The following is a 13,122-nucleotide window of genomic DNA, read 5'->3' as shown; positions in this document are numbered from 1 at the left end:
AATGAAGAACACAGTGGATGACAGAGTGGCAGATAAACAGAATATTAAAGCAAGTCTTAAAGTCTTTTTTAATATGCAATCTAAAAGATCTGACAAAAACCCATTATAATGATTTACAGCCCTGTCTAGACTTACAGTATCTATCTTTACTCCACCTAGTGGTCATGGTGTGATCGCTCAGAGACTCAGCTGAATCCATTTAATTGCTACTTCCCTCTTAACTGATAATGTGCGATGAAGACAGACAAACAGACAGAACCTTATAGGAGTGTTACAAAACTTCCTGACACTTGTTTGATTTGCCAAATAATCATGAATAGACAGAAACTGCTGAGTAACAACACTCTTTGGCTCGCTTCTTAATTGCGGAGGCACCTGTGTCAAACATCAATCTCACTTGCCACAGTAAATGTTTGGAGGGGGAATTTGATAAAGACGAGGAGTCACGTATATCACGTCCGCATGAGGAGGTTCAATCCATGTTCACATTATTAGAACATATACACAGCAAACAGTAGTGTCCACACATTTCATTAACATCCTTTTAAAGTAAGTCAAAGGGCTATTGAATGCTCCGACAATACAGACACACAGTTATCAGAGAGTGTCTGAGGTTGAGACATCTCCTCTGTGAACCCTACTGTAGCCTAGAGCCTACAGATGCAGCAAACCATTATGAGGCATCATTTTAGGTTAATTATTACCTCCATGCTGTCAGTGTCACTCCTCGCTAAGACATGAAACTGCAAAAAAAAAGAGCCACAGAGACTAACAAACACTACAAACCAAGGATCCTTGGAAGCCCTTGTGTTTTGTTCGATCTGGGCTGTGTGACAGATGTTTATAATACCACCATTAATTTCACTTTGCCTTGGGGAAGGGGATATCTTTTTAAACATCTGCAACATCCTGACAGCTACATGCATGGCTGCTGATCAGAGCCCAGCATTACGACAGGACGTATCCCGCTCCTTTATCTTTTTGTGGTCCAGAGGGCAGATTAATCAAATTTGTTAAAAAAAAAACCAAAAACTTCGACATTCAGCTGCTGTTGACAGCTAGCAGAGACAGTCAAGGAGTCAATAAAAATTCTGGGAATTGGGAATGCGTGACGTCTGATTCCTGTGGGAGACGATGGCATTTATTTCGCACCTTGAGTTCATGTCTTCAATCAGTGTCTAGTCATGTCTGAGACCCAACACTTGCCCCCTCGTTAGCTGAAGTAAGATGCCATCTAGTCACTCAAACTTTTTTAATAGTTAAACATTTTGGGAGATACACATGTTTACTTTCTTACAGACAGTTAGATGAGAGGATCAATCATATTCTCATATTTTTACACTAAATACAAAGCTCCAGTCAGGAGACAGTTAGCTTAGCTTAGCATAAAGACTGAAATCGGGGAGAACAGCTATCTCTGTCCAAAGGTAAGAAATCCACCTGCCAGCACCTACAACTGACTAATGAACATGTTATAATATATTCATGCCTGACAAAAACTAGACAGTAGAAATTAGGGATGCACAATATATATATATCAGGCCGATAAATTATCGGCCGATAATCGGACACTAAAATTATAGCCAATAAATAGCGGCGATAATACGAAGCCAGACCGCTTTCTTTGACTAGGACTTGAACAAGGGCAACATCTACACACCTGACACAGTCGGTGGTGGTACATGTAACTTTAAACTTAGTTTGCGAGCCGCCAATAAACACAGAGAAGAACAACTGCATCATGCTGTCTAGAGGGTAAAACATGTAGCGGTGTGGACGTCTCTCACAGTTCCAGAGGAAGACAACAGAACAGACAGACTGATCACCACCGGACACAGGTTAGATGCAGCACTGAAGGACCGTCTCCAGAGTGTTAACATGAGCTAATTAGCAGCAGCGGCTAACATCCAACACTAAGCTTTAAAAAGGCTTGACTCTGTTAAACGTCTTAATAACCGCTAGCCATGTGATGCTACAGTTAGCCATTATTTGTATCGTTACGTCTCTGGCTGAGAGTGTGCGTGAGACACAGCCGCTTGTTTGTCTGGGTTGAGTGTTAATATGTGAGGGGAATCAGTATCTCATGGCTATTGTACTTGGTAGTTGTAGGGTAGTCTATCGTGGGACAGTGAGATGCCGCCTGGGTGTGTTTATAAAGATGCATCTTGACAATATAAACTTTTAATATACCAGATGAAACGGGGACCTGCAGATGCCCAGTCAACCCCTACATATAACTCAGCTGTCAATGTTTGTCTCTGTAAGTAGAGACACCACTCTGCAGTGTAGTTTATACACTTCACTGATACACCAGAGAATTACACAGGAACACTGGGCTTCATAATTTCCCTCTCTCTTACCAGTAACTATAAATGTAATACTGATTAAAACTCATTTTACTTTCACATCCTCGTATTAATTATGTTCTTCTGTAGTGTAGGGTTATACAGTGGTGGTGGCGTTGAGGGTAAGCCATTTGACGATACCCCAGAAAAGGTTGCAATTGAACCAGCAGAGACTCCTAGACGTCACTGCTCCTATACTGAAGAAAATAGTCAAATAGCTTCATATTTCATGGACATGAGCATGAAAATGAGCATTTTGTGATAAGTCAGATTACTCCTTTAACATAGCTTGTTTTGCCTTCTGTCCAGGGTGCTGCATGTTACATACAGTGTGATCACAGAACACACACAAACTACTTTGTGAATTACACATTTGCTGTAAGAATCTGTGCATTCATGACTTTCATTCTAAAATAACGACCATTATACATCTGCTGTTCAACATACGAATACAGTGCATATGCTTATTAATACACTTGATGAAGGCTGTAGTAAAGTGTTGACAAAAGAAACTTGGAGACTAGGAAACTTCATAATTGCCCAGATGGTAAGAGGACAACTCGATTCAGAGGAGCAAATGAAGTTGAAGGAGTGCTGCCATGTGCAGCCACACTGAGCAAACCATATGCTGTTTGTATAAGACAACAACGAGGTTTTCCTGTTTTCATCAGCTCATTGGCTTTTATTGAGCCTGTTGTGCTGCAGGAAAGCAGCGAGCAAATGGGACTCCACTGAGCCATTTAAATGAAAATGAGATGGTCAAAGCGATCTTTTAGAGAGCTTAGCTGCAGAAGAACGGCGATTCAGCCTCCATGTAAACATCTTTGAGGCATTGATCTCAAACTTAGTCGAAATTCTTTTCGCAAAATGGCTGACCAGAATGACCCCATACGGGTAAATGATCTCTCATCAGCATAAGGTGTGTTTTCCAATTTGTTTATACAACTTTAGTAGCTCAGTTTCAGGCATGTGTGGGCAGCCTGGTAGCCTCCGCGCTGGTGTCTGTTTTTAACCTTTCTTGGGGATTTGAGCACACATGCTCTTTTTTTCCAGCAACGCCCTGCTTCACATTCACACACTTGCATTCATCCAACCTGGGAGCGGCCCAGTACAACCACAGTCTCCTGCTGAAGCCAGTGCAAAGCCCCACTGGCGATACTGTTAAATGCTTGGCTCAAAGGCACCTCAGTGGTGAAGCTGTTGAAGGAGACCAGAGATCCTTCAGCCTGGGAATTCAAACCTGCAACCTTTTGGTCATGAGCCGACTTCTCTTAACCTTAAGGCCACCACCACCACTACACAGCAAAGCATAACATCTTCCCAGAAATAAAATGAAAATCCCTTATGCTGCACTTTGGTGGGAACAACCCAAGCTGAGAGATGGCGCCGGTTTTGCGTCTGTAACCACTGTTGAAATATTATTTCAGAGGCAAGCCGTCCCCGCATCTTGGAGCACGGTGAGCAGAGCACTTGAAAAACGCATTAGGGCCAAGGGGCAAGTTGGAGGCTATACATTTGCTACCAATTTAGTTCCTGCATCTTAGATTTCGTTCTTCTCTTCCTCTCCTGGCCCCGAAACCAGGCCTAATGTAGTAAATGACCTCTAGGATAAATAGACAGCAGGCTACATGACCCCAGCCTTCAAAAACGGAGGCTGTAATAAATACTACATAGCTTTACAGGAAGCGTGTTCGACATTCTCCCAAAACCTGCAGGGAAAGAAAACGAGGGGGCGAATGGGGTGAGTCTCTGTTCACCGCTCTCTCTTTGGTCAAAACCTTTTTTCCTGAGGTCTGTTATTACCGGCCTAGTTCCTGGGTTCCCATTCAGAGTGGAGCTTGTTCATATAAACCTTGAGGTTTTGAGGCATCGCTGGACTGACTGGGTGGCTTTCACCAGGGAATTAGCACAGGGTCGCATTGGATCACGATCAGTAGGCCCTCTTCGGCTAACCTGTGTTGGAGCAGGCTGCCTGTGGAGGTGGTGGTGGTGAGGACAAGTTTCCTGGCTCTGGAATATGGGTCAGTCAGAACCAAGGATGTGTAGGCCTCGATCCTGTAAATCATGTATCCTCCTGATGCTTTTCTACTTACTGTATAATTTCTAAATCATTTTATTTAACCACCATTTTCCAGATTAGTCTTGATGAGATTGGGAATATCTTCAACTGTAACAACCAGCATTTTTTTTATAGCTGGAGGAAGTACAGTGTATAAAGTGTTTTACAATATGAAGACAGTTGTAAATACTGAACAGTCTGAGATCAGAGAGGACTTGACAAATTGTTTTAGTAATAAGGGTTACTGATGTAATATGATTTCTAGACCTCAGTCATCTTTGGCAAGAAAGAACAGTGATGCAAATGATCTTGACATCTTTAATGTCTACATTACTTTAAAAATCAGTTTAGGGAATGAAGCTGAAGGAGATGGTCGCTTTTGAAACATCTTGGGATACCATTTACTATTTTGTTTAATCGCTTGTTTTTACTGCCTCAAGTAAGGAAGTTCAAGTATCTCAGGATCTTGTTCACGAGTGAGGATAGAATGGAGCTTGATGGATCAATGGTGTGGTGTCGTTTCACAGTGATGTGGGCGCTGCACTGGATCATCGTGAAGAGGGAGCTGAGCTGGAAGGCAAAGCTTCCGATTTACTGGTCCATCTATGTCCCAACCCTCACCTATGGTCATGAGCTCTGGGTAGTGACCGAAAGAATGAGATCCCGGATACAAGCGGCCAAAATGAGTTTCCTCTGTGGGGTGGCTGGGCTCAGCATTAGAGACAGGGTGAGGAGCTCAGACATCTGGAGGGAGCTGCTCCTTCGCGTCAAAAGGGGTCAGTTGAGGTGGTTTGGGCATCTGATCAGGATGCCTCCTGGGTGCCTCCCATCAGAGGTGTTCTGGGCACTTACCACTGGTAGGAGGCCCCGGGGCTGACCCAGAACACACAAGAGGGATTACATATCCCATCTGGCCTGGGAACGCTTTGGGGTCCCCAAGGAGAAACTAGAAAGCATTGCTGGGGAGAGGGCTGTCTGGGGTGCTTTGCTTGGCCTCCTGTCCCTGCAACCCAGCCCCGGATAAGCATACGTAAATGGATGGATGTATAAAAGAGGACAGTATCCTTCTGCTGAGTTCACTCTTCTTTCTTAAAGGTATACTATTGCTATTTACTGTGTGTAAACATGCTCCTCTGCAAAAGTGAAAGTTAAACCCAATCCCAGATCCACTCTCGGTTGGCGTTTCAGATGCCTGCTGCATATGGTCTGGCTCATGGCTAAAACCATTTTATAAAGCCCTAACCTCACCTGAGCACTGCGGGTCATAAGAGATGATTGAGAGGGATTGCTTCTGTATCAGTCTATACACTGTTTGTTCAGGAAAATCCTGCATACCTTTACAGTACTATATGTACCCCAAAACCATTATGACAAAGAATTTAAACAATGCACAGAGGGGCTTTCTTTTGAAACAACACAATGTTGTATCCTGCCCCATCAGAACAAAATCAATCGTTACTCATTCTTCAATCTTAGAACCCAACAGCTATTGTTTGATGATCATATAGCCTATTGGGGCAACGGACAATATTTCCAGGGTTCCAGTGTAATCAGTGGTTAGCGAGGCTAGGACTCCTCCTCTGTACACCTGTCATTATTTACAGCTCAATTATCTTGAGACAGATCCAGCTGACATTTCAGCCAATCTCTATGAACATGTTGGCATACAAATGCAGAATAATGATTAAAAAAAGCTAACAAAAAGCTAAATTGTTTTCAGATAATAGCTGATGCATTCAAAGACTGCCTTTCAGCCAGTGCGTTCTGACAGTTTTACTCTCCACATGGACTGTTTACCTGCGTGCAACCAAAGCTCGCCCAAACATGATTGGTCCATACTACTCTGGCTACATATGCAGATATCTTTATATAGAGACTGTGTGCCAGGAGCCAGAACTGTAGATATTGTAGATTTTGAGTGTTAAGGCCTTTGCACACTGAGTCCAATTTTTGGAATGTGTTTTTTTTATCCGTCAAAACAATGTTATGCAAAGAAACCTTGCACACTGATTCCGATGCGTTTTATTATTGTATTCGTTGCGAAAATTTGCAATATGTGACAAAATGAAAAGACACATTTCTTCCTTTACCTCTTTCCACTGAAGTTACGTCCCTGGCTGTTACTGCTCTCTCCCTATCTTTTATTTGGCACCGCAGCTGTGTGAAAGGGCGGAGCTGTCCTCCCTCTCTGTCCTCCACATTCTGTGCGTGGTCCACATCCTCCTCCTCTTCATCATCATCGTCCTGAATATTACTAACTGACTTGTTGAAAGTGAGCTATCTGAGTTACGAAATTATTCTGTGCACCCCGTTCCTCTGTCCTGTCACAGATGTGTTCCGCTACCACATTTCCTTCACTGATTCTTGGTCAAACATCTCTACAGGCTTCTGACTGAATGCGAAAAACACAGATGCTGACGGACTAGAGCTTCTGACTCAGTGAGCAAACATGATAGACACAACGTGAAGTCATATTTATTCTTAGACGTGCAACAATTTCGGATGAAAAAACAGACTCAGTGTGCAACTTGGTTTGAGAACTTGATTGTGTACAGACTGTGAAAACATATTTCCTCTGTAGAGGACAATAAAGAATTAATCTGAATTCCATAACCCTTTGCTAAATAGTCACATGACCATAACGACTATTGGCAGTCCAGCAGTCTGAGTTTCTCGAAGTGGATTTTATCTGACTTGATTAAATTAATTTGTAACTCACCATTCATCTTTTATGGCAGAGGTGGTATTATTCATCCTAGTACCCCAGGTGACCTCATATTTTTTACTCTCTCAAACAGCTCCTTCAACTGGAAATGCCATAGGACATCATCTCAGTCTAATTACACCTGTAGTGCAGGTGCACAACGTCGATCCATAACGTGCTGCCTTCCTTACTGGCTAAACTTGTCATTAGCAGTTTCATTTCTCTGCACTCCCCTTACATTCTTCTCACCCTTTATTATATATTTTTCTTTACATAGAAACCTTTAGAGGAAACCAAGTTTGGAAAAAAAGTTTTCAGTCAGGTCATTGTATGCGTCTCAACACTGAGAAGACCCCACAATGCTAACACATTCTATTTGCATGAGGTCTACTGTACACACAGACATGTGTGTCTTAAGTTCCTCTTCCTTTTCAGACCCATTTGTCCCACCAAGGTCCAGAAGGTGGCAGGAGTGGCACTGCTGACAATGCACCAGCAGAAAAAAAAAAAAATCACTTCCCACCCAACAGCTTCAGCACCACAGAGCCTTGCCTCTCCGCTCCTCGAATGACGATAGACTTTTTTTTACATGTCCCCAACATCAGACACATGTGGCTTTTTCAAAGACGAACGACATGGTGTCATCTCTGTGCCGAGGCACATCTGCTCACTCTTACTCTGGTTTTAGTGTTCTTTCCACTGCACATTTATATGGAAAGTGTTGTGTGTCTTTGTTCTGTTCTGTGGGGGGTTTTTGTCCTTTTGTTTGAAAGAGACATCAAACAGGGCCAGAGGGGCACATGATGGTTTGAACATGATCGAGATGGTTATTTTTTGTCCTCTTACATTGTCACTAGCCTTGGCTGTCGTCTTTTTTTTTTTTTTTTTTTTGATGGAAAACTTCATATGACAGAAAACTGGCACAGATGTCATTACTTTTTTGACAGATGTTGACAAATGTTTTGTTGAAGGTGTTTAGTCCTAATTTAAAGTTGGGGTAGGACGTAGAAACTGCTTTTCCAGCATTGACATCAACTTCTGCAAAGGAAGATCGACATCAGAAAGAGAGTCTGACAGTAAACAAAATTAAACGTGTCAACTGCAGAAAAGTGTTTCTGAAATGAAGAGAAAATGTTGCTAATAGTTTAGCCTTCTGCTAACCAGAGCATGACCAACCTGAATCTGGGAGTGCAAACCCCAGCTCTGGGGGCCTGGACAGCCCCAACTCCCCACTGGATCAGCAAACTTTCTGTTGCTGCTATTACACAGGTTAGACCCAGTGTTGCCACTCACCACCAGCATGCTGTGACACCAGGTGCTGGGGGGTTTGTGCTGGCAGAATTTGAGCCACTTCAGCCACTGACCAAAAGTCTGTCTTTGAACTGCTGCTGCCTGCTCTCCTGTGGCGAAGCAGTTCACAGCAGTGGGGAGCAAGGTGGAGGGACCGTGGGGTAGCTCCCTCGCCAATGCTTGTCTCATTTGTGGTCTTATAAACTGATTTTTTAAAATTCTGCCGACTGTTTTTTTTTTTTTTTTTTTGCCTTTTCCAGATATTGCCTATCCAGCTTTAACTGATGGACATAGTAACCATCAAAGGTTTTTTTTTTTTTTTTTACAAAGAATGCCTAATTTTTAGCATATCCTACATACATTCAACCCGGTCTCACTCTGAAGTCGTCGTAATCTGGCATTTGGGCAGTGACTTGTGGCATCAGACACTGATAAAAAAAAGTCGTCCTTCAACGTCAGCATAATACGCTGCAGGTTACCATTATAATTTAACAGCACTCAGAGGAAACGCAGTGGGACAAGAATGAAAGGTAAGGTGGCTAAAGTCTGAGCCCTGTTCTTTTTCCCTAAACCTAACCACATGCTTTTGTTGCCTAAATCCAACTACGTGCATTAACTGTAATAGGAAGAAAAAAAACACGTCAGTTTGCATTGTTGTACCGACGTAGTGCATTTATTTTGAAAGAGACAGCATGTAAATGGTAAATTTCCTGTGAAAACGGGAAGTGTATTTTGAAAGAAGACAATGCATGTAAAAGGCAGACCTTGACACGGCATCCCAGAACGTCAACAACTAATGGACCCAGGGTACCTTTCACGTCGTATCTGGACATGGAAAGTCCATGACCAAACGTCCATATGTGACAAGGTCAGAGTGAAAATGTGTTGGTATATTCTTTGTACATCATGGTCTAATTTTGCATAATTGAAAAAAAAAGGAGTTTAAAAGAGAGCTTGCTGTTTTCTTAGCAAACTCCATCATGTTCTGGCCTGGGAGCTCCACTGGTCAGCAGATGGAAGGTTAAGTGCCTTGCTTAGCAACACCTAACTGTGTTTTTTAAGTGATTAGAGTGTGTTACTCATTTTCCTAAAATAGTTTACCAGCTGGTACTGGGATACAAAGCAGACACCATCTTGCCACAATGTTTTCTTTCTAGAGTAGAGTGCCTTCTTACAGGCCATATTGACAGTGGACATCTTAAAATTTTAAACCAGCAGTTCTTCAACTTGTATGTTGCCAAGACTACTGCTGCACCTATATTGTTTGTGAAGATACAGCCAGTTTAGATTAGTTTATTATGATCCCCATTGACTAACACCCTAGCATCAGCTAGTCTTCCCAGGGTCAAACACATAAATCATACAATTTCATAAACAGTAACGTACAATACATACAGTAATGCTGACTTACACTATTTACAAAGCAACACTTCTTTTTGGAATTGCTGGTGACTTTGTTCTTGGGTTGACAAAATGAAAACATTTCAACTTTTTTGTTGTTAAAAGAGAGAAAAGCAAAATAAAACAAGTTAAGACCTCAACTTTTAAATTTTTTCATACCCAGATTGAGTGCCCTCTGGTGGTTTTAGATGTTAACACCAGACATTCAGCCTTCAGGAGCACTTAATTTTGTTTCCCTCATTTTGTTTTTTGAGCTCAGATGATGCTTTCTCTGTTAATGGAAGAGGGAAGCCATCGTGAGAAAGAAATATAAACAAATAGATAATGTGTTCAGTAATGACATCCTCTTGCCTTTTGCACTTATTACAGGCTCTCAGTGATACAAAATCATGCCATTACTGTTGCTCAAGAGCAATATTCATAATGAAACAAAGACACGAGCTGACCATTTCCCATATCTACACCACGTGCATTTTATGATCTGCTCTACCAAACTGTTTCTTCTAAAGTGCAGTATCTGGCCCATAAACAGCCAGAAGTTCCCAAGGCGAAATGAGCAGACGTCTGTAATTGTCTAGGTGGTCGGGTTTGTGTATGTGTTTGTAAGATTGGAAAAGAGAAAAAGGGGATGGTAAAAGGAGGAGGAGGATGAGGGGGAGGAGGAGGAGGAGGGAAGCCTATTAGGGGGTGGAAGAAAAGTCAGTCCTGTGTGGGTGTGTTTTAGCGTGCGATTGCTTGCTAACGTTTTATTCAAAGGGTCAATTATTCATTCAGGCCTGTGACGAGCTTAGCTTTCAATTCTGAACATCAATGCAGCTTAATATTCTAGCAATTAATAGGCAAATTCTGGGCTAAACACCTATTTTTTCTTTGCAATATCATCAGAGAGCAGCTCTGTGAGAATATCCCTGGTTTACACAGAGAAAGCTGGTTTATCTTCAACCTCAGGGCTCCCTCTGTCAACAATGGCACTGTTAGAAAAGAGCACAGCTCTGACGACCTAAAGCACTGTCTTTACATGGGTTTAAGAGATAATTAGGACACAAAGTGTTATTAATGCAAAATTTCCAGAGCCAGGCCAAGCCAACATTACGGTCAGACCTGCAATTTTTGTCTACAAGCTATGCAGTCTCACCACATGGTCCACTTCAGAAGCTGTTCTTCATGTTTTTAACTATTATTAGCAGTTGGAGTCTGCCCAGTTATCAGTTGCCTTAAAAGCATGGATTGAAAGTCATTGTTGGTTTCTGAACCAGCAGTTTAAGAAACAATATCTCTACGAGGTCAATTCAGCAGCTGTTCTGGACCTTTCAATCAGTAAACTTTGTTTTTGGGCAAACTCCCTCTGCAGAGGATGATCGTGCGATACAATTAAAACCTTGAGAACGGCGACTGCACTTTGCTGTGAGATTGCTTTTTGCAACTACTGTTTATTCTTAAAAGTAATTGCTGCTTCAATTATGCATCACATACCAGCTGCAGGTTTTTCAGTAATGCTGTTTTTTTAAGTTTTGTTTCGTTTTCTTTTTAGATCTTTTACATTTCAAACCTGTAAAATGTAAGAGTTCTGTTAACTGAAACATACAACACCAATTCGGAAAAAGCTGGGATGCCGTGTAAAACATAGATAAAAACAGAATTCAATGATTTGAAAATCCTTTTTGACCTATATTCAATTGAATACAGTCCAATGACAAGATATTTAATGTTTAAGCTCATAAACTTTATAATTTATACACTCATTCTAAATTTGCTGCCTGCAACAAGTTCCAAAAAAGTTGGGACAGAAACATGTTTACCCCTGTGTTACATCACATTTTCTTTAACAACAGAGTGTTTGGGCACTGTTGAAGTTTTGAAAGGCTAATTCTTTAATATTCTTACTTGATATATGACTTCAGTTGCTCAACAGTCCTGGCATCCACTAGTGCATTTTGGTGCTTCATAATGCGCCACACATTTTCAATGGGAGACAGGTCCTGTCCCAACTTTTCTGAAATGTGTTGCAGGCACCAAATTCAGAATAAGTATATATTTCACAAAAAAACAATAAAGTTTATCAGTCTGAACGTTAACTATATCGTCTTTGTACTGGATTCAATTGAATATGGGTAAAAAATGCAAATAATTGCTTTATTTGTTTTACACATCGTCCCAATAATTTTGGAATTGGGGTTGTGGGCTCTGGGAAAAGCACAACTAATTAATAAGTTTTGAAAACTTAAATGGGATTTTTCACAGTCACAAGCATATTTGTTTTTTCTATTTGAGTGTTAAACCTTCACCAGAGGTTAGTGTGGTCCAATGGTGATACAGGACGAAGAGTTATCCTGAAGGTTCGAGTTTAGATAAACATTGTGTTTTCTAAAAAGTCCTCCAAATGACAAAGTGCATTGTTTGTAACTGACCTTTAGAATGAGACATAAAAGTTTTCTGAGCATGACAATGTCATTTGTCTGTGGCTTCTAAAACTGATCATCGCTGCAAAAATAATGCAGCTTTGTGATCTTACACAGCTATGATTAAGGCTTGGTTAGCTTAAGGGAAAGATCATGGTTTGGTTAAAATAACAACTTGGTTAAGGTTAAGCAAACATCCTGTGTTGGGTTAAAATGACTACTTTGTTAAGGGGACCATCATCATCACATCACAGTTACAATAATAACCACACAGCTAAAGTAAGGGAATGATGGTTGCAGCCATGTTAAGAAATCAGATTTTCATTTCGGACCTGGTTATCTGCTGGACCAGAATGCATTTTATCATGTAATTCCCTTTATTAAGATACTATTTTTTGCCTTAAATAAACACACAGAAAGGTTGTACCAGACTTATTTAGTTCAGAAATATCTATTTTGCCATTCTGCACCAGTATATCTCCTTGGAAGGCCTTAGCTTACACTTTCTGAAGAGCTTTTACATACTCTTGATTGAGGCTTTTGATCGAAGAAATAAGAAGCCGGAAGACTGAATGCAGCCCAGCACTTGCATTCAATACTTGTGTGAGGTTTCTAATTGCCAGTGAGTCGCTCTCACCAACCTGTTTTTTAGGTCAGAGCTAGAGTATTGTCATTTTTCATTCATGACTTCAAAAGGACCAGTTGTAAGAATTGGTAAGGAGTATAGCCACAAAGACGGTGGTAACCAGAGATGTTTTCTCAGCAATTCCCTCTTGGATTTGGGTAAAACCACGCCTGCAGCGCATGGGAAAAGGCAGTTCACAGCAACAGTGAGAAAGGGAAAAGGAGAGTGAGAAAGACAGAGATGATAAAGAGGGCTGGAAGAAAAAAAGACATGAAAGAGTTGAGGAAGAGAGCAGATGA

The 13,122-nt window shown here is 41.3% G+C and overlaps 1 protein-coding gene across 1 annotated transcript in view; it reads right to left on the bottom strand.

Annotated features, from left to right (window-relative positions):
• Positions 1-13,122, bottom strand: part of alpi.1 (alkaline phosphatase, intestinal, tandem duplicate 1) — a 132,776-nt gene that overhangs the window by 32,194 nt on the left and 87,460 nt on the right. The window lies entirely within an intron of this gene.

This window comes from Epinephelus moara, chromosome 10 (assembly GCF_006386435.1).
Source record: "Epinephelus moara isolate mb chromosome 10, YSFRI_EMoa_1.0, whole genome shotgun sequence".
Classification (NCBI taxonomy): domain Eukaryota; kingdom Metazoa; phylum Chordata; class Actinopteri; order Perciformes; family Serranidae; genus Epinephelus; species Epinephelus moara.
The sequence above is the reverse complement of the archived record's forward strand: the minus strand, read 5'-3'. Positions and strand labels throughout refer to the sequence as shown.